Source organism: Mirounga leonina, unplaced genomic scaffold (assembly GCF_011800145.1).
Source record: "Mirounga leonina isolate KUSES-001 unplaced genomic scaffold, KU_Mleo_1.0 Mir_82, whole genome shotgun sequence".
Lineage (NCBI taxonomy): Eukaryota > Metazoa > Chordata > Mammalia > Carnivora > Phocidae > Mirounga > Mirounga leonina.
Window position 1 is genome coordinate 41,657,250 of NW_023270825.1, and position 27,671 is coordinate 41,684,920.

Genomic DNA, 27,671 nt, shown 5'->3' on the forward strand with positions numbered 1-27,671 from the left:
TATTAATGGCAGTATTGGAGAGCAGGAAGATGCCTTTTACGGCACTGCTGAGGTCCTTACAATAAAGAAATGCCTTTGCTACTTGGCCCTATTACTGGAATGTGCTGGGAGAATAATGCTGTTTCGTGGGCTCGTCCCTCCCCATGACTGGGGCCTGGGGTGGTTTTTTAAAAGCAATGCTGTATAGCAATTAATAATGAGGAGGGGAAAAATTCATTTAGACGTTTGGCAACATCTTTGTGGCACTCAGTATGGGTCTCATATAGAGTAGATTTGCCCTGCAGAGAAACACTAGAAACGCTTTATTCTTAAACATACGATTAACCAGCTGCCAGAGACAATAAAACATTTAAAACTTCTATTCCAGGGACCAAGTCACCATCTATAGGTCTCAGAGCTACTAAAATGTATTTTCAAATGAGCTGCAGGGCACGATGCATGTTTCCTCATGCGTAAAACAAAGGCCTTGGGTTAGATTATGGCCCCGCCAGTCCCCTCCGGACTACAGTACTTCACGATGTAAAGGCAAATCAAATAGCAAAGAAAAGCAACCTGTTGACTTTGTGAATAAGAAACTAAAGAAAATAAATCAATAGTAAGTCAGAAGGAAAATGTCTTTCTTGGTTAAACATTGAAGGCTACTCTCATCCATTCTGAAAGAGAAGCTGAGGAAATATCTGGAGATATTCATTTCCTGGGTATTGCAATATACTGGACAAAGTATCTATCTTTTCTTTTGAGCTTGAAAGATTACAGAGATGACAACCCACATGTCAATCAAGAACGAAAAGGATAACTAAATGTGGACGTCTATTCAGCAATGACAATGAGCAAGGAACAACACAGGTGCATCTCATGAATACAACATCGTGAGAAAGAAAGCCACAAAAGAGCACCGACTGCACGATTCCACTTGTTACCGTTCAGAAACAGGATCACTGGACTCTATTGTTGAGGATGCAGACATAGGTGGTGAAATCGTAGGAGAGAAGTCAGGCCATAAGCATCGCACAGCTCAGGATGGAGGTGAGCGCTGGGAGGGGTGCAGGATGTGGTCACGGTTGGGAAAGGATCCATGGTGCTCCTCAAGGGCTCTTACATTCTTTTTCTTGACCTGGATGGCAATCACATGGCCTTTGCTTAATAATTGTTTGTGAAACCTTACAAATGTATTTTATGCCTTTTTCTGTGTATACGTTGTTTCACCATACAAAGTACAGAGGGAAATTTACTTAAGAACATTGTATGCATTACCCAGAACTATCTAATTTTAACATGCTGTCCTTTTAAAAATAAAATAAATGGGATCCTAGAGATACAAGTAGGGTTCCCTTATGCGTCCCCCTCTCCCCCTGCTCTGAGGCAACGATGACATGAAGTTGGTGCGTATTCTTCCTGTCCTTGTTTTTATAATTTTCTACACATGTGTTCCGTGAATAACATATTTCCTTGAGCATGTTTGAACTTTACATCAGTTCTGCCAACTTGCCTTTTGCACCCAGCCTTGTTTGTAAGATCTGTCCATGTTGGTCCACATAAAGGGGGCTCTGCTTCTCCATGCCGTTTCTTCATCAGCAAATAACAATAATAATAATGGGTTTTCATGAGGTTGAAGTGAGTTAATATTTATAAAGCATCTGGCCTACAGTAGGAGCTATATGTGCTTATATAAATGATCCAGGTAATTTATTAATTAACTAATCTAATTATCTAATTTTACCTGCTGCATAGAATGCCATCATTTCTTTGTCCGGTTATTTATCTCTTTTTTACTGATAGACATTTAGGGATTTCCAACATCTGGAATTACAAGCAAGGCTGTAATATAAATAACTGTATATTCCTGCCTTTTAAAAACATCCATTTGGCATCTCCCCCAGACCTTCACAGGCCAGTGTGTTTTCTGGCTCCGACTTTGACAAGAGTGGGAGGGAAGCCCCAGAACAGAGCAAGGCTTCACATCTTTGGAATTCAAGGGCGGTTGTGAAAGCCTAGGGTTTTTAAGAATGAAACTCAAAAGGAGCTGGGGGAGGAGAGGAATCACTGAGAACTGGGCGCTTAGTGTTACGTATTTTGTCTATGTTATCTCATTGACATAGACAACAAATAGTCTCTCCATTTTTCAGATGAGGAAACTGAGGCCTGACTAGTTTAGGCTGGGATAGAATAGAAAGGATAATTGAGCGGACCCCCAAAGCCTGTGTCTTGTAAAAATCCTATCGCACTTGAGCTGAGGCCCAGGTAGGGGTCCCCCCTCCCGATGACCTTGACCAGAATCTTTGCCTGACTCTGCCCTTTGCAAAGGCCCAAATGGTGCTGGGGTGTGCAGGGGCTGGAGGGGGAGAGGAGACAGGGTGGGAGAATAGAAAGGGATATGCTACAGAGATGATTATGGAAAGTTGACAGCTGCCCAGCACACTGTGTCCCTGGCAACACCTGTTGAGTCTGCCACAGTGGTGGCGAGTCAGATGAAGAAAGACCGCTGTATACAGGCCAACAGCAGCAGGATGCTGTGCTGGGCTCACACTCCGCCAGCAGAAGACGTGCCAACTTGCTGGCCCCCATTCAAATGGCTGGGTGTCGGCTGGGTCTGCCAGCAAATAAGCCCAGGGAATACATTTGCATTAACACCTCCCCCGGCTCCGGCCTCCCCTGTCCCTCCCCCGCTGCCCAGAACAGAGTTCCTCTTCCCAGAATGTCATCTTCAGGCTGCTTTTCAGAACCTGTATTTCAGTGGAACATGAGGTAAGCCAGATGCTGTCCTGAATTGCCTCGAAGGAAGCCAGCATCAGCAATCGAGAGCAAGACCAAAAAAAACTCCATTTCAGGTTTTTGGCAGTTGGCTAGAAAAATATGCTCGGTAATTTTAATTTTCGGTGTGCGTGTGAAAAGAAAGAAAAGATGGGGTTTTACATTTTATCTCATGCAAACATTATGCTCACCCAGACCCTTCCTTTATTCGGCACCTTGAAATTCGGGGGATTCTCGGCTAAGCGGGGAGAGTTTCCCAATTGCAGTGGGATGTTACAGGAAAGCTGCCTACGAAATTGCTTCCTAAGATGGAGAAGTGTTAGATATGTCTAATTTCTTCTTATCTTTTCTCAAGACTGGGAGGATACCCTTGAGGAATAAGAAGTCTCAGATCTGGATGAGGGAGTTTTTTCTCTGCACAGACCACTGTTCATGATTAAGAAAAGAGACCTATCCTATCTATCTATCTCTCTCTCTATTATGGCATGTATCGTTTTCATCCACTTCATGCCAGCATGCAGTAGAGGTGGTGAGAGCCGTAAAGCCTTAAGGAAGAGAGAAGCTTTGTGGATTATTGTTTTTTGATAGCCTTTCTCCCAGAGGTCTTAATGGGTAACTAGACCTCAAATGATGGAAATTACCCTGTTCTTTTTTCTGACCTTCACATCACACACATACACACGCACACGCACACACACACTCGCGCGCATGTACGTGTATGCACACTGCATTTCCTGATAAAGGTTTTCACTCCATTTCAGTGTGATGTTTGGGAAGGAGGATCATTAACACTCTTGATTCCGTTCCCTCTTAATGATGATAAATCTTTTTTGAGTAGCTTTTGGTTGAAATAATAAACTATGTCACAAATTCTCAGCGAGGCAACATGTTTTGAGTCAAAAATTTTATTTTAGGAATTTATTTCCCGGTTATACCTGCCTACATATATAAAGGCACATGTACAATGACATTCAATATGGCATTTTTCAAATACTAGCAAAAGACTGGGAGAACCAATCTGTAGGGCATATCTCATTGATAGTACATCTATAAAAAAGAGCACTATGGAAGTGTTAAGAAGCATGAATTAGCTCTATAGGCTAACTTTCAAGATACATCAAGGGCAAAAAACAAGATCTAGAATAATCTGTGTGATGTGCTACCATTTGTGTAAACATAGAAAGGAAATACACATATACGTATATATGCTTATCTGCACATAGACTACGTCCAGAAGGATAAATAAGAAGCACCTAACAGTGGCTACCTCTGGGAATGAGGGCCAAGTGATCTGATACACAAATTTTACTATGTATTGTTTTGTACTATTTTAATTTTTTGTTATTATGTACATGCACCACATTTTCAAAAGTATAAAAAATAAAGTAATAAACACTTCTCACTAAGCTCTCAGCTTGAGTACTAGATATTTAATTTCTAAATTCTTTTTGTTTTAAGCTGAGTGTGATGTCACGCACAACTACTTTGACCATTACTACAGATTTGTAACTTGATTAAATCTAACTGCCTAGTGACTAGTTAGAAAATATGATTCAATGTAGTCAAAAGATCTGTTGTCACTATAAATGATGAAGTTCTTTTTCTTCCTCAGTCACATAAATCAGCTCAGAATAATTGTTGCTCCCCATGAAATAAGATTGCTCTTAAGGACTTACCTGCCATAATTGTGCAATATTACTTGAGCACCCAACCCCTTATATCACATTTTGAAAGCATTTTGATGCTTTCAGTTTACATTCGTTCTTGTATATATATATTCACATGACCACATGACTCCATTTATAATAACGAATGAGAGGAACTGGTGAAAATGTTTCATGGATCCAAGAACATACTTGAAAAGTTCATCTATGTTCACATCAGAATGCTGTCTCTGTTCTCTCTTCTGTAAACAGTATGTCAAAGAAATACATTGAAAGAGAGGAAATTTTTGCCTATAGAGTTCATAAGATATAAACAATTTTTTTGTTTTATTTTTATTTTTATTTTTTAAGATTTTATTTATTTATTTGACAGAGAGAGCACAAGCAGGGTGAGTGGCAGGCAGAGGCAGAGAGAGAAGCAGGCTCCCCGCAGAGCAGGGGGAGCCCGATGCGGGACTCGATCCCAGGACCCCGGGACCATGACCTGAGCCGAAGGCAGTCGCTTAACCGACTGAGCCACCCAGGCGCCCAACAATTTTTTTGTTTTAGAGAGAGAGCGCAGGCGAGGTGCAGAGGGAGAGGGAGAGAATCTTAAGTAGGTTCCACACCCAGCGTGGAGCCCATCAAGAGCTTGATCTCATGACCTAGAAATCATGACCTGAGCCAAAATCGAGTCATTGCTTAACTGACTGAACCACCCAGAAACCCCAATATCGAAATTTTGATATTGCCCTTGAATAAAAGCACATTGAGCTTTATTAATTTATTGATTATTGCAGTATAGTTGATATACAATGTCATATTAGTTTGAAATGTACAACATAGTGGCTCGACCATTTCATACATTACTCACCGTTCACCACGATAAGTGTAGTCGAGCTTTAAATCAGAGGTGGGTTTGTTCTCTGTAGGGAATTTGGAGTCAGAAAATCTGAGTTTTTGTCAAATTCACCTCCAGCCTCTTCCAGTCTCAATACAATAGAAAATGAGTGTGAGGGGCACCTCGGTGGCTCAATCGTTGGGCTCCGACTGGCCTTCGGCTCGGGTCATGATCCCAGGGTCCTGGGATCGAGCCCCACATCGGGCTCCCTGCTCTGTGGGAAGCCTGCTTCTCCCTCTCCCGCTCCCCCTGCTTGTGTTCCCTCTCTCGCTGTGTCTCCCTCTGTCAAATAAATAAACAAAATCTTTAAAAAAGAAAAGAAAAGAAAACGAGTGTGATAGTACTCATCGTGCGGGGCTATTTGGAAGACCAATGAGCTCATAGGTAATGAAAGAGCACTTGGAAACTGTAATGCTCAATTAGTTATTTTTGTTAGATATCACACTCATTTGGGGTAAAAAAAAAAGTGGGTTTCTTTCAAAGTTCTTTGCTGAGTCTGGTTTCTGTACAATAGTTAGAATAAAAGATGTCAGTATCTCCAAGTTGATTTGCGTGTCTGCCATAGACTAAGGCAGCTTCCCCTAAGAGGACTGGTGTTGTGGCAGCATCCAACCTGAGTGAGCCTAGGATGAAACACGAGGCACACGTTTAAAGTAGATAACTCTTTTTTTTTTTTTATGTTATGTTAGTCACCATACAGTACATCATTAGTTTTTGATGTAGTGTTCCATGATTCATTGTTTGAATATAACACCTAGTGCTCCATGCAATACGTGCTCTCCTTAATACCCATAACTGGCCTCACCCATCCCCCACCCCCTCCCCTCTAAAACCCTCTAAAACCTCTAAAACAATTTTGTTTCTCAGAGTCCATCGGAGGTAAAATAGATAACTCTTAAAAAAAAAAATAGATAACTGGACCAAGCCCATTCTTGTGGTTTTATGTGTGCGTAAGAGCAGAATCCTGGAAAGCACAAATATGTTTTATGAGATGACAATTTTATGCTTACATAATCTTAAATTCATGCAAAGAATTTTGATTGAGACTCTTTGAGTAAGATATTAAGTGTGGTCCCTTGATCATGTTTCTTGTTTCTCAAAAACAAGAGATCAAGAGTTTTGACCTACTAAATACTACCCTTTATTTTCCCTTGTTTTGAATGCATTTTATTTGATACACTAATTCTTTCTCTGTATTTCTCTTCATTGATATACAGTATTTTTTACTGAGAATTCAACTTTAAAAGTAGCAGTTTTAAGTTGAAAGACAACTTTTAAGGCAGTATACCTCATCTTTCAGAACAATAGTTTACAAACATGTGTTTTTAAAGTGGCAAAACATTTTGTTCAAAGGAAATAATAGACAGATATCCAGAAATGCTAAAAAAAGGGGGGGGGGAGTGGGGCGTGGAACTAGAATGACTGAGTAAGAGAGAGAGAGAGAAGGAGTATGTGTGTGTGTGCACACGCACGCACGGGTTAAAGATACGGAGTCCAACTTACTGAACTGCCCCTTCTCCAGTGCTCTTATGACAATTTCCATTAGTGGTCAGTGAAATCTAATAAGTATTCTCACGATCCCACATGGTCAGCCATGCTAAGGCTGACCTACAACAATGAGTCAGATCCATGTTCACCTCTCTCTTGCACAGTTACCAAAAAGAGCTGAGTGGAAGTTCAGAGGACAGAAATGGTTCCCCTAGGATTTCTCTTACAGCTATCTGGTTATTATGAGCCATGCCAGGATTACAGTTTAGGATTTGGAGACATTTATAATAGGAAATATGATAAGAGAACTTGCAATGGCTGGGTTGAGAGACGTGCTCACAGCAAAAAAGCGGGTTGCTTGGCAAAGAAGTTAATTTCTGAACTTCCGTGTACAAAGATGAAGTGAAAGTCACTCTGTATTGAAAAGCACCATGATGTGTTCAGTTTCTTCTGTAGCGAAAATAATATTTGTGTTGTATGTTTCAATTTTTATCTATGTGTGATTGTATAGTGACATTTTCTTTACCAGCCATGAGTCATCCAATTCCTCACCCTGGCATAAGTTAATAGATCTAATAGCTATTTATCCTAAAATGTATATTAAATTAAGGTTTTTATGGCCACACTCCTCTGCTCAAATAAATTCAAATGTGTATGGAATGAAAGGCAATTTACATATGGCATTGTTAGCCTCTGATATCTAGGAAAAGCATTGAAATACTTATTTCTTAAAAAGAAACCAAGAAAGATATTGAAAGTCTTTCCCATTTGTTAAAGGAAAAGCAGAGTTCACTTCGTCACTCTACGGCTAGAAGACCCTGTATGTCTTTTGGCATATTTAATATGAATAAAAAAAGATCAAGCAGCAACTTTTATTTAACATAGACTAGGTGTTGGGGATTATCTTTTATAAGCTTTTCAGCCTAGGAAAGCTTCATAAAAAGCTCAGTTCAAAAATCTTCACTAACTAGTTACATCGTTGTTCTAATCATTCTGATCTTCTCACACTTATTACTTTTTATCTAATTATGTTTCACATCTTCTCTCTTTTGCTCTTGTTAATGTTTTGCTTCAAAAATTTAAGGTGTCTTACATGTGCATATTTTATCTCTAAAACCAGACCATAAATTTCACAAGGGTAGACCTCTTCAGTGTCCTCAAAGAATACCGATTTCAGGCTTCAGTACCAGATGATCTATTCAGGAAATGCATGTTTATTGCCACTTCCTACACTCTTACTTCTTCTTAACATGTGGTTGGTTTACACTCAAGGAAAACAAACTGATTTGTAGTCTGAATAAGCAATATTCAATAGGAAACTAAATAAGAAGCAAAATTATGTGTAAAAATAACATAAATTGCACATCGAGCAAAATGTAAGTGGTTTTGCATTATCCACTATCTGTGGTCCTTAAACAGAAAACATTATTATCTAATTAAAATTACATCCATTATGAAGAAACAATATTTCTAAATATGTTCCAAACACCCATGACTTCAGACATGTTCAGTGGTCTTGCATCACAAGAGAAATTGGTAAACCTTTATGCATTTTTGTAAAGTACATTAAATTATTCTTTTCTTTGTATTCTGGTAAATCCAGAGGGTTTTTAAGTGGGTAGGTGTGGTTTTACAATAGGCATTATCTGGGGGTGCCTGGGTGGTGCAGTCAGTTAAGCGTCTGCCTTCAGCTTAGGTCATGATCTCAGGGTCCTGGGATGGAGCCCCACATTGGGGTCCCTGCTTGGCAGGGAGTCTGCTTCTCCCTCTCCCTCTGCCGCTCTCCCTCCTCACCGCTGGTGCTTTCTCCCTCTCTCTCTAAAATAAATAAAATCTTAAAAAAAAAAAAGAATAGGCATTATCTGTGGTTGTTATTTTTAATTTATATTTTTGGTACTCTTACATGTGGCCATAATATATAAAGGAAGTTGTTCTGGGGTTTAAAACCAAGAGGAGGAATTCTGCCTTCCATTGTTGAAGTAGATCACATCTTGCAGTCACCACCAGTCTTCCTTATCCTCCCCCTTAGCAGCAGACATCAACAAGGATGTACAATGTTCAGGACAGTCAGACCTGAGTTTGGATCCATGCTACCCAGCTAAGTGATCACATAACATTGGGCAAGTTTCTTAACTTCTTCAATCCTCAATTTCTTCATCTATAAAGTAAGGTTAATAAAGATCATGAAGATTAAATAAGATAATGAGTGCCCAATACTTAGTACAGTTGCAGGTCCACATTAAGTCCTTGAGAAATGTCAGATATTCTGATTAGCAGATGCTCCTCTAAGTTGTAATTTAACTTCCAGAAAGGACAGCTCTGCTCTCCGACGCCAGGCCACTTCTCTGGACACAGGTCATGGAAAGTGTGCTTCACAGGAATAGTGGCCATATTTGGTCAAGTCTCCTATTCTCTTTACCTTCATGTAGGTGGGAGACCCAATGTAGATCTGCAAGTGAATGTAAGCCAAGTCGAGGTAGGATGTACTTGCAAAGTTGGACGCATTTGCAAAAAAGTAAATCTTACAGTGGACTGTGTTTGAGTACCACTGGCCTTTAATGAGAAGTTCGTTGTAAATGTGATGCTTGGGTCCCAAGCCATAGAACTTTCTTAGAAGTCAGATCATTTTACACCAATGGGCTTTGATGCTTACCCCTTTAGGTGGTGTCTGAAGTACATTTTCTTACTCTGAATGCTACACTCTTCTCAGATTTCTCTACTAAGATCTCCATGATACTCTCAGCTTGCTCCACACCCTCTAGCCCCTCTCCCAATTCCAGAGATGTTTCCATTTGGCTGGAGGATGTGTCCAGTCCTCTCCCAGGGCATCAAACGAAACCACATGAACTGAAGCCCTCACAGATGTATCTTCAAATCAGTGGGATTGAGAAACTCTCTAGCACCACATCTTTTGTTGAAAACCCAAATCACTGTGATGGCGGTCCCACAGTCAGTCTGTCAGCAGGCAGATCTGACTACCAAGAAACAAAAAGTGTTAAGTGATTTAGAGCAGTACAGAGAAAGAACCTAAAAATGGAGCCCAGTGTTTCTCAATCCTCCTGTCCTCCTAAGCTGTTATTCTTTAGCCCTAATTTCAACACTAAACTTCAAGTATTGAGAAAGTCTTCCTTTGCTGCTCAGGTTGCTGCTCCTCCTCTTCCTCAAAGTTAAAATTATTTTATTCATTTATTTTATTTCTGAAAATTAAAGTACAGAGAAGAAATAATTTATAAATAAATCTGCCTCATGGAAATAACAACTGTTGACTTAGTGACATGTTTTCTATCCGTATTTTTAAGTAAGGAAAAAAAGTCACTATTTTTACAAAAAAATGAAACACATATATAGAAAAGAAGCAGACATTGAAGAATAATGCTGAATATTTAAAATCACCTCAAATTCAATCACCCCAAAATAACATTAACGTTACATTAGATGAATATATTTTCAGATGTCTTTCTGTGTATACACATACATGACATGGGAAGACAGACAGAGACCCAGAGAGAGAAATGCTTTTATAAAACAGGGACCATAGTCTAGAATTTATTTTTAATAAAGCAAAACCAAAATAGGTGCAATTTTCCTTTAATTTAACGGAAGAAAAAAGAAAAAAGAAACTTCAGGCGTTTTTGAATTTTAACTCAATATTTTTCATGATAAGGATTTGTGTTTTCTGAATGATACCTTTAAGTTTAAGAAAAAAATTATGACAAACTTTGAATTAGAGTTATATCTGTTTCAATATGGTTGAGCTGTTCTGTGAAATAAGAGAATATTAGAACTCAGTGCTTTCTTTTCACTTTGTAATTTTTGTTATTATTTGTACAAAACCCATATTTATAATACTGAGATTACGATCTTTAAAAACATATCATACTAGTTCATTTAATACATTTAAGTGAATATGATGCTCACGGCCGGCCCTTTTCAACAGCCTCTTCATTCTAAGTTACGAATCTTGATTAATCTCGGAATAAGATGAATTTTATTCTCAGTAGTTTTTTCAAGAAAGGTGTATGGATGCTCTAATTCTGAGGGTTTTTCTGTTGTTTGTTTTCAGTTTAAGAATATCTAGCTGTAGGGCGCCTGGGTGGCTCAGTTGGTTAAGCAACTGCCTTCGGCTCAGGTCATGATCCTGGAGTCCCTGGATCGAGTCCCGCATCGAGTCCCACATCTAGTCCTGCATCGGGCTCCCTGCTCGGCAGGGAGTCTGCTTCTCCTTCTGACCCTCCCCCCTCTCATTTGCTCTCTCTCTCAAATAAATAAATAAAATCTTTAAAAAAAAAAAAAGAATATCTAGCTGTAGCTTTCCTACAAGAACAACATTTGCCTTGTTGGATATGATTTTCTTGGATCACATTTTCTTTTCTTCACAATTCTGAGCTGCACATGTGGATTTGCGTAACTACCACCACAGCTGACACAGAGAACTATGCCATCTCTACACAGACCTCCTTCTTGCCACTGCTTTATAGTCATGCCCACTCCCTTCCTCACCACTGCCCCTAACCCCTGACAGCCCCTGATCTGTTCTCCATTTCTGTAGCTTTGACATGTTGAGAGTGTTATATAAATGGAATCATACAGGGAGCGCCTGAGTGGCAAAGTCAGTTAAGCGTCAGACTCCTGGTTTTGCTCTGGTCGTGATCTCAGGGTTGTGAGATCAAGCCCCCCATAGGGCTCCGGGCTCAGTGCGAAGTCTACTTGGAGTTTCTGTCTCGCTCTGCCCCCCTTTTTAAAAATAAATAAATAAATCTTTTTTTAAAAAGCTGGGGCGTCTGGGTGGTGTAGTTGGTTAAGCACCCGACTCTTGATTTGGGGTCAGGCTGTCATCCCAGGGTCGTGGGATGGAGCCCCCGTGCCATGCTCTGTGCAAGTCTGCTTGGGATTCTCTCTCTCTCCTTCTCCCTCTGTCCCTCCCCCCACCCTTGCACGTGTGCTGTCTCTCTCTCAAAATAAATTAATAAATAAAATCTTTTAAAAAAAAGGGAACAGACTCATACAGTATGTGAATTTTGAGACTGACTTTTTTCTGCTCAGTATAATGCCTTTGAGATCCAGTTAGGATGTTTTCTGTATGTGTGGTGGACTTTCATTGGTTTCCCTCCTCCTCCTTCCACTAAGAGCACATGAATTTTCCTTTAGATGATCTTCCTCCATTCTCAATGCACTCACCCCCACCCCGCCCCCACACACACACATACAACCCCAGTCTCCTGGGTTTGATGATCAAAACCTGTTCTCAACTGTCTCTCAGAGAGAGGGAGGGGCAGAGGTCGGCTTGGAGACAGGTATTATACTCATTACAGCACACAGTGTTAAGTCTTCTAGTAGTGACAGTGTAGAGAAAGAGGGTGAAAATAATAAAATTCTGACAAGGAATTTGGAAAGCCTTCTCAGAGGAGGAGATATTTGGGTTGACTCTTGAAGGCTGAATAATATTTTTCTAGCAGAGAAAGTGGAGAGGGCAATAATAAATCATTATCATTGCCAGTGAAAGATTAAGAACAGATACCCAAACCCATATGTTGAAAGACAGAAAAATACATGGAGATTATGTGTACCATTATCTGAAAATACCCCTGCAAGTAAGAACTCAGAGAACAAAAAATCTATGAACTAAGCATTTATTACTAGTCAATTTAGAAGGATAATTATTTAACTAAGATCTCTGCTTTATTAAAGGCTATTGACAAATGAAATTGTGTTTATATTTGAAAAGTGTGTGCAAACTTTATGAAACATACATAATTATATTAAGAAGTTCAAATTAGAAAAAAGATATTTCATTAAAACATAAAGATTTATTTAAAGAAGGGGAAGTATAAAGAGAAGGCTAATTAATGAATTTATCAACTTGTCTTTCTGACCAGTTTGATCTTTAGACACGTTCGGTCCACCATACTTCTTTCCCTCCATCAATCTTGATATATGAATGGAAACGTCGTAGAGAGGGATTACAACAATCACTCGGCAAAATAGTAATAGGAATCTCTCAGCACATTGACTGACATTCTTTTGCTCAATTGCTATAGAATAGCTTTGGATTGACCCACTCCACATTCAGTCCCCCTTTTGTGTGCTTTCTGAACTGCAGAAGCTAGAAAGCTGAAAACTACATTTCCTACACCCCCTTCCAGCTAGGTCCTCCGATGTACTTTGGTTTCACCAATCAGATATGTTTGCCAAAGACACGAATATAGAACTGAGTTAAGAAGAATTAACAGGTCTGTTGCTTTGGGCTGTTCTAGAAACTCAGCCTAGAATCTGTTTCTTTGGCGATCACATCCATTCCATAAATGACGCTGTATGATGTAATAAATTCACTGCTGCCTCAGTGAACCAGAGTAGATTCTGTTCTCTGTATAACTAAACCTTGACTAATATTGCCACCTTTGGTCTAAGTTTCTGGATTTGATTTTTGTGTAAATATATATGAACCGTTTAGGTGTGGATTTATGTACTAAAACTAGAATTTAGTGCTCGGCACCCAAGTTTTTATTTTAAAATAAAATGTATTGCTTTTATCTTTGTTCAAAATGGAAGTCATTTTGTAGCTTTAATTCAGATTATAAATGAACTTGTGCCCATAATAAATGCATTCGATAATAGAGCAGTAAGAAAGAAAACAAGTTTATTTACTTTATCTGAGATAATCTCCATTCTTTTTCTGTATTGGGACATATAACGCACTTACAAAATCAAGAACATAACAAAAATATTGCTCTGTAATATGCTTTTCACATGATATCTTGTGAACATATTTTCATATCAAATCTGTATCACTGTTTTTAAATTCTTAGTAGAGATTGTATATATCTTCCACGTATTTTTTAAAGATTTTATTTATTTTATTTATTTTTTTTAAATTTATTTATTTTATTTTATTTATTTGACAGAGAGACACAGCGAGAGAGGGAACACAAGCAGGGGGAGTGGGAAAGGGAGAAGCAGGCTTTCTATGGAGTAGGGAGCCCGGTGCGGGGCTCGATCCCAGGACCCTGGGACCATGACCTGAGCCGAAGGCAGACGCTTAACAACTGAGCCACCCAGGCACCCTCTTCCACGTATTTTTATAACCCATTCCCTGTTTTGAATATCCAGGTTGTTTTAAATTTTCCGTTGTTACAAACAAAGCCAAAATTAAAATTTTTCATTTCCTCTCTACTTATTTCCTCAATGTAAATTTGTAGGAGAGGAATTTCTAAGTCCATTGTAAAGATTACTTTTTTTTTTTTTTAAAGATTTTATTTATTTATTTGACAGAGAGAGACACAGCGAGAGAGGGAACACAAGCAGGGGGAGTGGGAGAGAGAGAAGCAGGCTTCCCGCCGAGCAGGGAGCCCAATGCGGGGCTCGATCCCAGGACCCTGGGAGCATGACCTGAGCTGAAGGCAGACGCGTAACGACTGAGCCACCCAGGTGCCCCCATTGTAAAAATTATTGATATGTATTGCCAGATTGCCCTTTATACAAAATGTATCAATTTCCAAGGTCACGGGCAGCTCTACTAGTGCCTATTACTTTGCATGTCACCAACCCTGGGTGCAAACGGTCTGACCATCCGACAGGGAAAACCAAATCTCACTTTATTTTGTTGCTTTCATCCTCTCTTCTTTCTTCTCATTAAAAAAAAGGGAGAGATAGAGAAAAACCCCCGAACCCTATAGTTTTTAGTTGTATATATATTTTTTTCTTTCTCCCTACAATCGTTTTATTGTTTGGGCTTCTGTGGTTCAGGATTCTTATGCAGATGTTACTTATCGTGATGGTAAATGTAAATACGCGTTTAAAAGCTTCAAGTGTTCTGAACTATGGTTTCCAAAGCAAACGCTGAATCAGAAGGCACATTTCATGTAGCATTGGCCACAGTGACACTCTAGGACGGAGAAGCCCAGTGTCACAGCTTTAACCACTCAGGCTTGTGGAGGACAGCCCCTTGGCAATCTGTATATGGTTCTGTGGTGGAAGCTATCACAGCTTATTTGATTGCTACCTCTGGATACACGGAGTCTCTCTTCAAACAGCCACAGGGCTCATTGCTATTATTAATCTGTCTCTGTTGCCAGATTCATAGCTTCAGAGTAAGAAAATATTATCTGAGCAAATATTTAAGCAGAATTCTCTACACTGTTATGCTTCATTAAAGAACAGTTTTCACTCAGTTTGTTCTGGAGTAAAGTGAAATGCTCCGAATCAATACACTCTCCAGTTTGCCCCAACCCTTTCCCTCCCCCACCCACAGTAGGAAGACAAGGGCTTCTCAGGAAGAAAAGCTTGATGAGGATGAGCCCTTCTCTCCTATTCATGCCCTTCTACCAGAATTCAGTCTGCTGGGGGGAAAACATGGTGACGGAAATGGAGAAAATAAAGGGTGTTTGTCTGCACCCTCGTGCAAAGTGGTTAAAAACCACTGACATTCTTCTGCCAATCGCGGGCTGACACATGTGCTTTGCATCGGCCCCTTCAACATTATCCTCCTTGTGGGTTTTCCTATGCAGCAAAAGCTTTCAGGTATGTGGCTGGTTTGGAAAGCATAAAAACGTGTCATCTGCACAGTATCCTAAAGTAGTATGGTGTCAGGACTCCTATCCTAAGATATTATAGGGTCTTCCCTACCCCGTTCTGTTTCAGCTGCCCCCTTCCTACTCCCCTATTGAATATACATGCTAGAGAGAGCACCAGGGAAAAGTGACATTGTAAAAGAAAACCGAACAAACAAACGAAAAAACCCCCCCAAAACACTAGACATTGAAATTATTGATCTGGACAAGTAGTGTTTGTACAACAAACTGGTGTGATTTATCAAACACGAACACAAAACCTGGAAAGAGGTGTTCCTAAAATGTCTAATCACTAATATTTTTGAGGGTATTGGGGCACTTGTCTTTCTTGGTGTGGTTCACACTGGCCTAGGTGATTGATGGAAATTTTTGTTTTCTCTTAAAAGCAGCTGTTTGCACAACAGTGTCTTTCAGCTGGTGGTGTTCACATCGATAACTACCCATTCACGTTATTGTTGATAATAACCTTATGAGTGGGAGAAATGCCCATGAGCTTACGGAGAGACTTGGAAGGGTGAACTTTTCAAACTCCATTTGATAAATCTCAGATCAGGAAAATATGGAGCCAATAAGCCAGATTCCTTTTTTTTTTTTTTAATGTTTCAAGTTTTTATTTAAATTCTAGTTCAGGGCGCCTGGGTGGCTCAGTTGGTTAAGCGACTGCCTTCGGCTAGGTCATGATCCTGGAGTCCCTGGATCGGGTCCCGCATCGGGCTCCCTGCTCAGCGGGGAGTCTGCTTCTCCCTCTGACCCTCCCCCCTCTCATGTGCTCTCTCGCGTTCTCTCTCTCTCAAATAAATAAATAAAATCTTTAAAAAAAAAAAATTCTAGTTCAGATTCCCTTTCTCTTAAGAACTTTCTCCCTTCTGTTTTTATATCCATGCCCCCTGAAAAATGGTTGGTGGTGGCTCATCCCACCTTATTTTCTATTAAAGCTTTGTGGAATAAAGCTTTGGAGCCATGGAGTCTATACTCTCAATGTCTTCAGGCAGATGAATCCGTTCTATTATTTCGTAACTGCAAAAAAGTTGTGGCGTGTCTGTGTAATGGACTGTTTGCGAAGCCGTCAAGAGTTGGTCTGTACGGTTGTTTTTTCAACACCTGTAAAGAAGGAAAACCACAGTTTATTGTTTTGGATCACAAAGTTGTATTTAGAATTACAGATTAAAATATCAAACTTTTATCTTATATTTAAAAATAGCCATTTTATTATATTAAGAAAAAAACATCTAGCCCTATCTTGTTATTTCTTTATCACAAAGAAGAGAGAAGTGAAATCCGTATTTAAAAGGCTGTGGAACATTGTGCATTTAAAGTACTCAGCAAGTTATTCCCTAAAGCACTCCATATGATGTGTAAATCTTTTGATCTTTCACAAAATGCATGAATACTATAAAGAATAATGAGTACAAGCCTGGAAAATACAATATTGACTGTCAATGTAGTGCACTTAGCGACAATTATTATTTGCGTGGCTTTTGCAACATCACTGGAGGGGATACTTCCGTGAATATGTTAAGTACATGCTGGTGTCGGCTAAAGAAGATTTAATTTTATAAGAAAGAATTCTTTTTCCCTTTCCCCTTCCACTGGTTAATTTTTTTTTTTTTTGAAACCATTTTCTCAAGACAGAAAGAATCTCTGGGAAAGGATGGAATTGACTAGAATTTAAAAAGAGAAGCCCTACTACCCTGTTGTTATTAATTACCATATGATGGATAAAGGAACTTGGCTTTGGAAAGTATCACTCTATGATACCCTGCAGAAAGAATATTTAAGTCATGGTAAGTTGTTCTTTTTAGAAATCTTTATTTAAAACTTAGTTTAGCAATGTGAATGAAATGTCTTCAAGTTTAGTTTAGAGAATGGTTTAATTGGCATTTCTGAACATTTTAGAAATTACCAATTCTGTTTGAACTTGGTCAGCAGGACTTATTTGAGACAAACAAATAAGCCACAATCTTTTTTTTTTTAAAGATTTATTTATTTGGGGGAGGGGGCGGCGATGAGAGAGGCCGAGGGAGAGGGAGAGAGAATCTCAAACAGATTTCCTGTCGAGCATGGAGCCTGAGGCAGGGCTCTATCTCAGGACCCTGAGACCATGACCTGAGCCGAAATCAAGGGCTGGACCCCCAAACAACTGAGCCACCCAGGCATTCCAAGCCACAATCTTTTTTATGTATCAGTTAAAAATTTGATATTTGAAATCACTTGGTTTTAGTCAAAGTAATGAGCTATTTTTTGTTGTGGCTAGCTGTGTTTGCAATGTGATAGGACCTGGTTAATCAATCCAGTCCTAAAAATGCAGAGCTGCTGGCTAAGGACAAATGACTCACTGGTAGAAGCAATATGCCACAAGATTTGGAGGTAGTTCGTGCACAAATGGGAATAAAAATTGATTCCCATGTTGAGGTATGTGATTCCCAAGATGTTAGTGTCTCAACATACACAGAGACATGAATGCAAAGAACTCTACTTGAATGCATAGCTGTATTAAACCTTTTAAACTTAAGTTTTTAAGAGTATATGAATAAATTTTGATTCTAAAATTTGTTTGGAAATGCAAAGAACCAAGAATATCTAATAGGATTTTGATAAGGAAGTACAAATTTGGAGGACTTTGCTATCTGATTTTGTGACTTATTTTAAAGCTACAGTAATCAAGATAATATGGTGTTGGCATATGGACAGATAAATAGGCAATAGTACAGAATAGAGAGCCCCATGTTTACAATCATTTGATAAAGGTACCTAAGTAGTCCAATAGGGAAAGGAAATCTTTTCAACAAATGCTGGAACAACTGGATATCCATTTGGGGGATGGGGGTGGAAACTTGATCCCATATCACGTTCTACATAAAAATCAATTCAAGATGGATCACACACATAAAAGTAAAAGCTAGAACTCTAAAGATTTTTGAAGAAAGTATAAGATAATATTTTTGTGATCTCAGGGTAGGCAGGAGCTTCTTAGGACACAGAAAGCTTGCAGATGCCAGACTCTGGGCCTTCTTTGCCTCCATAATCACGGGAACCAATTCCTGTAATAAATCTCCTTTTATATATACCTTATTATATATATATGTACAGATATTTATGAGTTATACATGGATATAAATGTGTATGTGTGTATATATATTATACTATATATTTTATACTACACACATACATACACATAAAATTATATGTATATATTCCATTGGTTCTCTCTCTCTGGGGAATCTGGATTAATAGAGCCACTTTGAGTAATCACATCTTCAGCAGCATGTTCATTTGTTCATTCATTCAGGGAACATGCATCAAACCTGCTATGTGCCAAGTTCTAAAGTAGATCTGAGATACCAAGATGATTGCAAAATAATTCCACTCCTCAAGGAATTTGCAGTTAGTTTGGGAAAACAGAAAACGATGTAAAGAAGTAATTGCTCTACAGTGAGATAACCACTATAAAGACAGACGTGCACAGCACCAACATGGTGTGAGGCAGGGTGTGACCAACCTTGTCTAGAGAGACGCAGGCAGGGTAGTCAAGAGAAGGAGAGCATGAGCTAGGTCATGGGCCAACAGAGTGGAGAGAAACATTCCTGGCAATGCCCATTACGTGGGCAACGTCATCCATGCTTGAGACACGAAGACCTGCAGCTCACTTTATCTGGAGGAAGGCTGGCAGCAAGAACTGCTTCCAGGGCCATGATTGGAGATGAGCACCAGGAGGGCTCGTGTGCCTTGCTGAGAGCTTTGGGCTTTACTCTATGGGGAATTCCTAGGTTTTCTTAAGCAAAGGACCATCAGAGTGAGAAATGTTCATATTAGAAAGATTGCCCTGGTGGCACGATGAGAGTGAACTAAAGGTGAGATGCTAACGAACCAGGATCCAGAGTCTGATTCAGAAACAGACAAATGACTTGATGTGTGGTGATAAGGAGGAAGGGACAGAGTTGACACTTAAAAGGTGGAATCAGCAAGAATTTGTGAAGGAAGAGATTTAGAAGGAGGGGCTGATGGAGAAGGAGGAGTGAAGGCTTCCCCCTAGGTTTCTGATTTGGGTAGATAATGCTACTATTGACTAAATAGGAAATAGAGAGGAGGAGCACTTATGAAGAGAGTTCTTGAAGCTAAGTTTTGGTTATTTTGACTTTGAAATTTCTGTGGGAGGTACAGCTGGAAATAGTCAACTGACAGTTGTGTGGGCAGGTTATAAGCATGAATACAACCCCCCAGGGTGAGTGTATAAATCAGTAAAAGATTAAAAGTTCAAATCCTTAGAAACACCAACATGTGAGAGTGGGATAGATGGCAGGAGGTGGGGGTCCGATTCCAGAGAAGCTGCTTAGGAAGGAGCAGTGCCCCAGATACAAGGGGGCTGTGTCCCAGCTAAATCTGCGTGGGTGGCTGGATCCTTGCGGAAGCTCCAGCCTCTCTCAGTCGAACCTAGGAGCACAGAGAAAACAGAAATATGAAGCTTCAAGGCAGAAGCCACATGACTGGGGTTTAGCTTCTAGGTTTAGTTGCCATAATCATGCAAATTCTATTTTTTAAAAAAAGTCCGATCACAAGACCCTGCCGCTGGATCTCATAATGGGGACACAGGGTCAGCAGTACACATCAGCCCTTCGAGCATTCCAGTAGTTCTAGGACATTTGTGAGTGGGGTTGCACCCATACACTGTGCTGGCCCCAAAGTCAGAGAGGAAGAGACAATTTAAGGGATATTTGTACCAAACCCCATGAATATTTAGAAAGATAAAAATGGATCTATTGTGGGGCATCTGGGTGGCACAGTCAGTTAGGTGCCCGACTCTTGATTTTGGCTAAGGTCATGATCTCGGGGTCATGGAATTGAGCCACGCATCAGGTTCTGCACTCAGTGGGGAGTCTTCTTGAGATTCTCCCCCTCTCCCTCTGCCCCTCCCCCTGCTCTCTCTCTCTCTCTCTCTAAAATAAATAAATAAGGCTTTTAAGAAAAAAATAGATCTATTGCTACAACCTCAGGGCCCGAGAAAACTGTCATGCTGATTTGCTCTGTTTCTTTTAAAAAATGCCTCATTATTGCAGCAAATGGGCCATCATAAGCTCTTTCTAGTATTAGCAAGATGCAGAACACTTTCCTGAAGAATTACAAAGAAATATATTTCTATAGCTCACAGTGTTTTCAGGAATCACCTTTCTTTGGGAAAGATGTCTTCTTATTTTGAGTGACAACTCAGAATTATACCAACAAATACTACTGTTCACTTCAGCAACCAAACAGATGGATACCCATATCCACCCACTGGAAAATCAAAAAGACCAAGATCCAAATTTCTCTGTTTTTTTTGTTTGATTGTTTGAGTTTATTTTTTTATTTTGTTATTTTTATTATTATTTGCTGTTGTTGATGATTCTAATGCCATTTGAACCTGAATTTAGAAGTCCTCAACAAAAAAGTGCATGAAAAACAACAAATGAACGTTCCTGGATAATTGATCCTATTTTAACTTAGCCAATAGCTACAATGTTACTTGGAAATAATTATTTTATTCAAATTCTAGTTTGAGTGAACAATCTTTGAAAAAAGACCAGATGTTGAAAAGTTGAGAGTAAGAGTTGTGATTTGGACTTTGTCAAGGAAAATATTCTGGATAAGTCCAAGTTTTGCTTACTCAAACAGAACAATTAAGGAAACGTGATATTCCAGCTTGAAAGCAGTTACACTTTGATCTAACCTCATCCTTTCCGATATATTTAAGAAGTTCAGCTGATTAGACAAGAGTTTTAATTAGGGTGGAGGTAAAGTTGCTGTAACAAAAGAACTTAAACACAATGTCTTAAGGAAGATAGTTCTAGGTAGAATATTCCAAGGTGGTGGGTAAGTTATACACCACCTGGTCTTTCAGGAACCTGTCTTGTTGATCTGCCATCCCTTAGAGCATTGTCCTTGTCCATATAATCAAAGCTGGCTTTGATTAATCAAAGCATGGACATGGTCACATACATGCCCCAGCTTACGATAATAGGGAAGATAGGTGCACAGGGACATGTGCCTCATCTTTAAAGTTGGAGGTCCCAGAAGTTGTACACATCCCATTGCCTGAACTTAGTCATGTAGCCACATTCGGTTGCAAGGGAGGCTGAAAATGTAGTGTCTAGCTGGGCATCCAATTGCCTAGTTTAAACTCTAGTGCTGGGGAAGGAAGGGAGAACAGACTTTGACAGACAACCAGGAGTTTCATGATCTTTGTGAGACACAGTGATAGAAACATGACAATACTGAGCTTGGAAGCTTAGCCTCAAAAGGCAGGACTTAGGGCTCAAACAGTGGTTAAAATGTACTAAAGATCATATTGTAGAATAAGGGAAATGAATGCATTCTATTCCAAATGGATATTTTTGGGAGAAGCAGTAATGCAGAAAGATAGTAAAAGGCCCAGAGCTTAAATAAACACATTTGAATAGGAGGTGATGTGTTGTAAGACAAATGAAAATCAGTTGATTTACCAGGCCTCTATCCAAATGAAAATAAGGTCACCCCTGATTCTGAGAAGTTCATATAGGAAAGGGAAAGAATTCTAATTAGGATTAAGAACATTATCTCTCTCCAAATGTCTGCAAGCATAGAATACTGGTTCCGTCCATGGCTATACCTATAATTTTGCAATATGACTTTTTTTTAAAGGAGGAGACAATTTGGTAAACTGATAACTAATTTAGATAATGCTAATTGTATTGGGTGGAAGATGATTAGGAAAGTTATAAAAGAAACCTCAAGTGTGCTCTTCATGGGATCTTATTGAAAACATAATATTGTGTAAAGCTGTTCTCCCTTCGACAAAAGAGAGATGATTCCTGGATGGGCTTGTATTATATACAAAATCAGAAGAGGAGGAGCTGGGGGCAGGAGTGGAGGGCATAGTGGTTATGCTGATTTTAGTATACTTTGGAATCCCTCTTTAATTCCCTTCTGTGAATGGTCCATGCGCATACGCTCACACGTGACTTAACCGTATAACGCTGTTACTTGGCTTTATAATCACAGACCATACTTTGCATGTGGATTACCAGTACACATTTACTTCCCTCTCAGTTAAATGCAAATCGCCTTGGTTATTAAGTAAACCCTCTCTATTTTAGCTGTGTACACAACTTACTATCTTAGAACATTGTGGAACTCCTATAGTTCTTCCTATGGATTGGTTGCTATCACTGAATCAGGTTTTGGAGACTTAGTCAAATATTTGTTTCCCATTTTAAGTAAACATAGTGTGCTAATCTACACAAGTATGGTGTCCTGTATAAAGCCTATTTAGTATTATTTGGAGTCATCGTATTTTCTTCATGCCATATGCTAGTCAACAGGAAAGATACGGTAACTATCCCGTGAGTGCTCAATCAAGCAAAAGGCATGGCCTTTATGATGCAACTAACATCCTTCCACTTCTGTAGTACAAGTTCAGGCAACCCCTCTGGGCTTGTTATTTTCTGTCCTACCCACCCGCCCCCCCACCCCCCGCACCTGCTGATTCATTCTCCACTCTTCTAGGCCTTGCTTTGTGCCGTGGGAGGATGACCCTTGTGGACCACATCTCCTGAGCTCCCTTGCTGGTGGACTTATGATTAGATTTGGCCAATATCTGGAGATCAGAGGGTGAGTGTAAAGGTTTGGGGGTAGTTCTTCCTGGATCCCTCCTTCCTTCCATGCTCTATTTCAGGCAACATCTGGTTCCCTCCATGACCACAGCTTCCACTGGGTGGCTCTTCTTTGATCTTTCGTCTCTCATTGTGGTCCACTAACCTGATCTCTTCTCCTTGTCCCTTCAGTTTAGAGGTAGTAACAGCTTCCCACTGTAGTTAGTTCCTGGGTACCTCAGTATCTGTTGCTCATTCTCTCAAAGTAGCCCACACCTCCACAAGTAACACTTTCTTAAAGTTTCTTCATTTGAACCACATGGGGTGAATTCTTTCCCGGCCACAACCATGGCAAGGAAGGTAGCTGAGAAGTCTTTGTGTTGATCTACATTCAACAAATTCTGGGGAGAGCTATCCATGCCTACTCTGTCTAGTTTCCTTCCTTTACTTTTCTCTTGAACTCATTCCAACAAGTCATTGCCCTTGTCAAAGTCACCAGTGTTAATAATGATAATCCATGGGTCAGTTCTTAGCCCTCATCTTATTTGATCTTTCAGTAGCCCTGGATATAGCTGATCATTCTCTCCTCATTGAAATGTTTTCTTCACTTGCCTTCCTGGACATCATGTTCTACCAACTTTTCTGACAGTTCATTAGCCAGTCTTTCTCAGTCTCCTTTACTGGTTCCTTCTTGTGACAGAGCCTGGATGGGCTCTGTGCTAAATGGGGAGTCTGCTTGGGATTCTCTCTCCCTCTCCCTCTGCCCCTCCACCTGCTCTCTAAATAAAAAATAAATAAATAAATAAATAAATAAATAAAATCTTTAAAAAATATCCAGTGTTTTTCCCCTTTTCACCATCTCCACAGAGATCATGCTGGTCTACTAGCTGTGCCTGAAATGCTGTTCTTCCTGCTTCTGCCCTTGCCCTTTCCAGTCTGTCATGAACCTAGTCAACAAAAGGATTCCGTTAGAATGAAAGTCACATCATGTCATTCCTCTACTCAAAACCTTTGGGTTTTGCATCCCACTCTCCACAAACACAAGAGTCTTATAATGGCTTGCAAGTCCTCTCATCAGGTGCCCGATCCTTCTTGGACTTCAGTTCCTACAGCTCTCCATCTCCACATTCCCGCCATGCTGGCCTCCTCACTGCCCCTTTGCGCAGTCCCACCTCAAAGCCTCTTTTCTTCCTGTTTCTACCCCCAGATGGTCCCAGGGCTTCCACCCATTTGCCTTCTTGACTCAGACAGCTTTTTAGTTCATGAGGTTTCCATGACCACCCATTTAAATTGCACCCTGTCTGCTCAAGCTCACTTTCCTCCTTTCTGGTTCAGTCTTCCTCCATAAGAGTTATCACCATGATGCTTACAATTCAGTCAATTAAATTGTCTTATTTCTTTGGGCTTCCCTCCCTAGGATTTAACTCAATGCAGGCGGGGATTTTTGTTTTCCTCCATGCTGTATTTCAGCTCCTGGAATAGGCCTGGCACACATAAGAGTGTTTGAGAAATACTGATGGAATGAATGAATGGGTGAGTGAATGAATTTTCTGCACTCCTTTTAAACCAGACAAGAATATCCAAGTTTTAAAGTGCTTCTTAAAAAACAGACTGTAAGTGAAAGAAAGGAAGGACAAAGAAAGCAGGAAAGAGAAAGGCAGGGATGACTTTACGCTCTAACGGAAAATACACTGCACCATTAGCAACCAGCATTTTCACAGCCCTCAAAATGGAATCTGTCCCAATAATCATGCTGACGGAGCCATTCGTAGGAGATTGGGGTCTTATGACTAGCATTCCGAGAACTCACGGCAAGCAGGCACTCCAAGCTAGCGCTGTTAGATTTAACATAACAATATGCTTAGCCAAGTGTGTTTTTATTTTATGTAATATGACCAAGTGGCTATAATTTTAACACGTTTTAAAATGTATTTAGATTTCTCTTTGTAAAAATATTTGGTATACATAATTTGGAAAATGTAGAAAAGAATAAAGGGAAAAGGAGTGACAGAGAAAGAAAGTTGGAAAGGGAGAAACAGCTATAGTCACAAAGATGTATGTAGTTACCATATTGATGCACAACCTCCCATCTTTTTTCTTCACATTTTTTTAAGTGATCTGTCTGGGGGCGCCCAGGTGGCTTAGTCGGTTAAGCATCTGCCTTCAGCTCAGGTCATGATCCCAGGGTCCTGGGATTGAGCTCCGCATAGGGCTCCCTGCTCAGCGGGGAGCCTGCTTCTCCCTCTGCCTCTCCTCCAGCTTGTGCTCTCTCTCTCTCTCTGTCAAATAAATAAATAAAATCTTTAAAATATATATATATAAGTGATCTGTCTGCTCAACGTGGGGCTCGAACTCACAACCCTGAGATCAAGAGTTGCATGCTCTACCGACTGAGCTCGCCAGGTGCCCCTTTCTTCCTTAACATTAAAAAAAAAAAAAAAGTCATCTTTGAATGACCTTAATAAACGGAATGCATGAGCATGAACCTCAGTGCACATAACATGAATCACTTATCAAATGCTGAAGGAGGGCTGCTCTCATTCCTCGCTGCACTTGCTTAGCAATCAGCTCACATGATCATAATTATCCTGTCATCAGCAGCGTTTAATGATAGACAGGGCCATTCAGACATTATCAACAGCCCCGTGTGCAGATTTCAGTTACCCGTTTTCCTCAACCTGAAAGAGCAATTCCATTTCTGTAGCAGGAATGAAACATTTTTAGTGAGAAACCAGGAGAGATTAAAAATGGTTTTGGCCTTGCCTGTGAGTAATGATGTCAAATGATGTAGTGGGGTAATTATTGTGAAGACTTAATTCCTGTGTCATCAGGTATTTATAGATATACAAAGCATTCTACTGATTAAACAGCATTCAAGGTGACTAAACATTCCCCTTGATTGACAGTTTACAGCTCTGACTAAAAAGATTAAATAACATTAGAAAGTGGCAGGTGACTTCTTTCCCCTCGGGGCATTGTGCCCTGTGAGGAAACGAGTGAGACTTCTAATAATATTGCTCACAAGAAAGTTCTGAACTGTTTGCTTGCAGCACTCATATTCTGAGAAGGAATGCAAATCCTGTTATGCATCTTTTTCATCTTGGGGAGGTTGCAGTGGCTGGCTATAAAAGTTAGATAGAAGGTAAAGGAAAGTATACCTTCCCTTGAGACTGAAAATACCCTGAAACGTGTCCAACTTCTAGGGGCAGATAATGTTTCAGAGCTGTTGGCCAAGATCAATTTGCTTTCTATCTGATACATTCTTTCTCCGAAATAGAGCCAAGATGATCCCAAATGCAGAGATTCAGAATTTCAGGTAACCAACATTGCTTCTCTATAAAAGGTCCCCTGTAGCCGAGCCTTCAGTTACATTACGTGATTCCTAATTACATATCTATGCATGCCTTACCTCAGCCTCTATCCTTTTTTTCTTTCTAGGAGGTTCAGAAGAGATTTTTTTTTTTTTACCATCTCCTCTTTAAGCTGGATAATACTACTTCCTACAAAATCATAATCATAAAACCTTACATGCTTGTGGTTCTTTGAACTTTATGAAATATTTCTTTTTTTCTCTTTTATCTCATAGGAATAATAGTACCTACACAAAGGGTTATCTTGAGAGCCAGATGAAAGAGTGCGTGTGAGGCGATTAGCACGGTGTTGGCCCACAGCATTTGCCAAATAATTGTAAACCATTTTAATGAACTCATTTACTATATTTCATCCTCACAATAGCCTCGTAAAGTAGATAAAATAAGCAGTGTTATTTTTTGTAACGGGTGCCTTTGAATCTTAGGTGCAAAGATTGAGTAACTTTCCTAAATTCAAGAGATTTTTAGGGACCTGAGTCAAAACTGGAATCCAGACCTGCTGATTTCCAACCTCCCGTGTGTTCCCTGGAGTCTTCTAGAGCACATTCTGACTCTGGGGTGAGAGATGAGTCTCAGTCTTCCACGTCTTCTCCCTTTGGGCATCATAACCATCACTAACGTGCCCAGCTGTGCTCCTCTTGGCTCCTTTTGTGGCCATCCCATCGCTCTTCTATTAAGACTGCATTCTGTGCTCATTAAGAGCATAAGTATTGCTTCCTGACAGACCTGGGTTTGAATCCTGGTTCAGCCTCGTAGCAGCTGCGTATGAAATGAGCATAGATTCATTGGGAGGATTAAAGAACGGAAGATACTGCCTACGTAGGACCTGGCACATGGAAAGCTCTCTCCAAATTTTCGTTATTCTTATGATTGCTAGATGAACTCCAGGGCTACACTGCTGTACCTGCTGTCAGAGCCACGTCTCCACACCAGCTGTCTCCTTGGGCTCCAGCCAACCTGGCTCATGGCCTCGATACTCGACTGAAACTACTGCTCTCCTTGTCAATAAATACCTCCTTCTGACCAATCCAAGGCCCTGCTGATTTTCCTTAGACATGGCTTCCTTCTCTTCTCAAGGCACCACTCCCCTCATCCCACCCTGTTCAGCCCTGCCTCTCCCTGCAGACAAAGTCTTGGACCTACTATTCTCTTCTTCAGCTGCACCCTACAAAGATCATGGTTTTATTTATGTCTCCGTATGTATCACCTTGAATTCACTATCTCCACTGCTGGAACGATTAATTGGTTTATTCCCATATCACATATATATAATTGCGTATATAATCTTTTTTCTGTTGCTCTAAAAGCTTGGTGAGAACACTTGAAGGAATGGGATTAATAGTGCT

General features: G+C 40.0%; 1 long non-coding RNA gene across 1 annotated transcript; it reads left to right on the forward strand.

The window, feature by feature from the left end:
* Positions 1–413: 413 nt before the first annotated feature.
* LOC118002043 lies at positions 414–22,966 on the forward strand. Its single transcript, XR_004676928.1, has 3 exons — positions 414–1,026; positions 16,983–17,134; positions 22,869–22,966. It is a non-coding gene; the product is annotated as an uncharacterized LOC118002043 (long non-coding RNA).
* Positions 22,967–27,671: the final 4,705 nt, after the last annotated feature.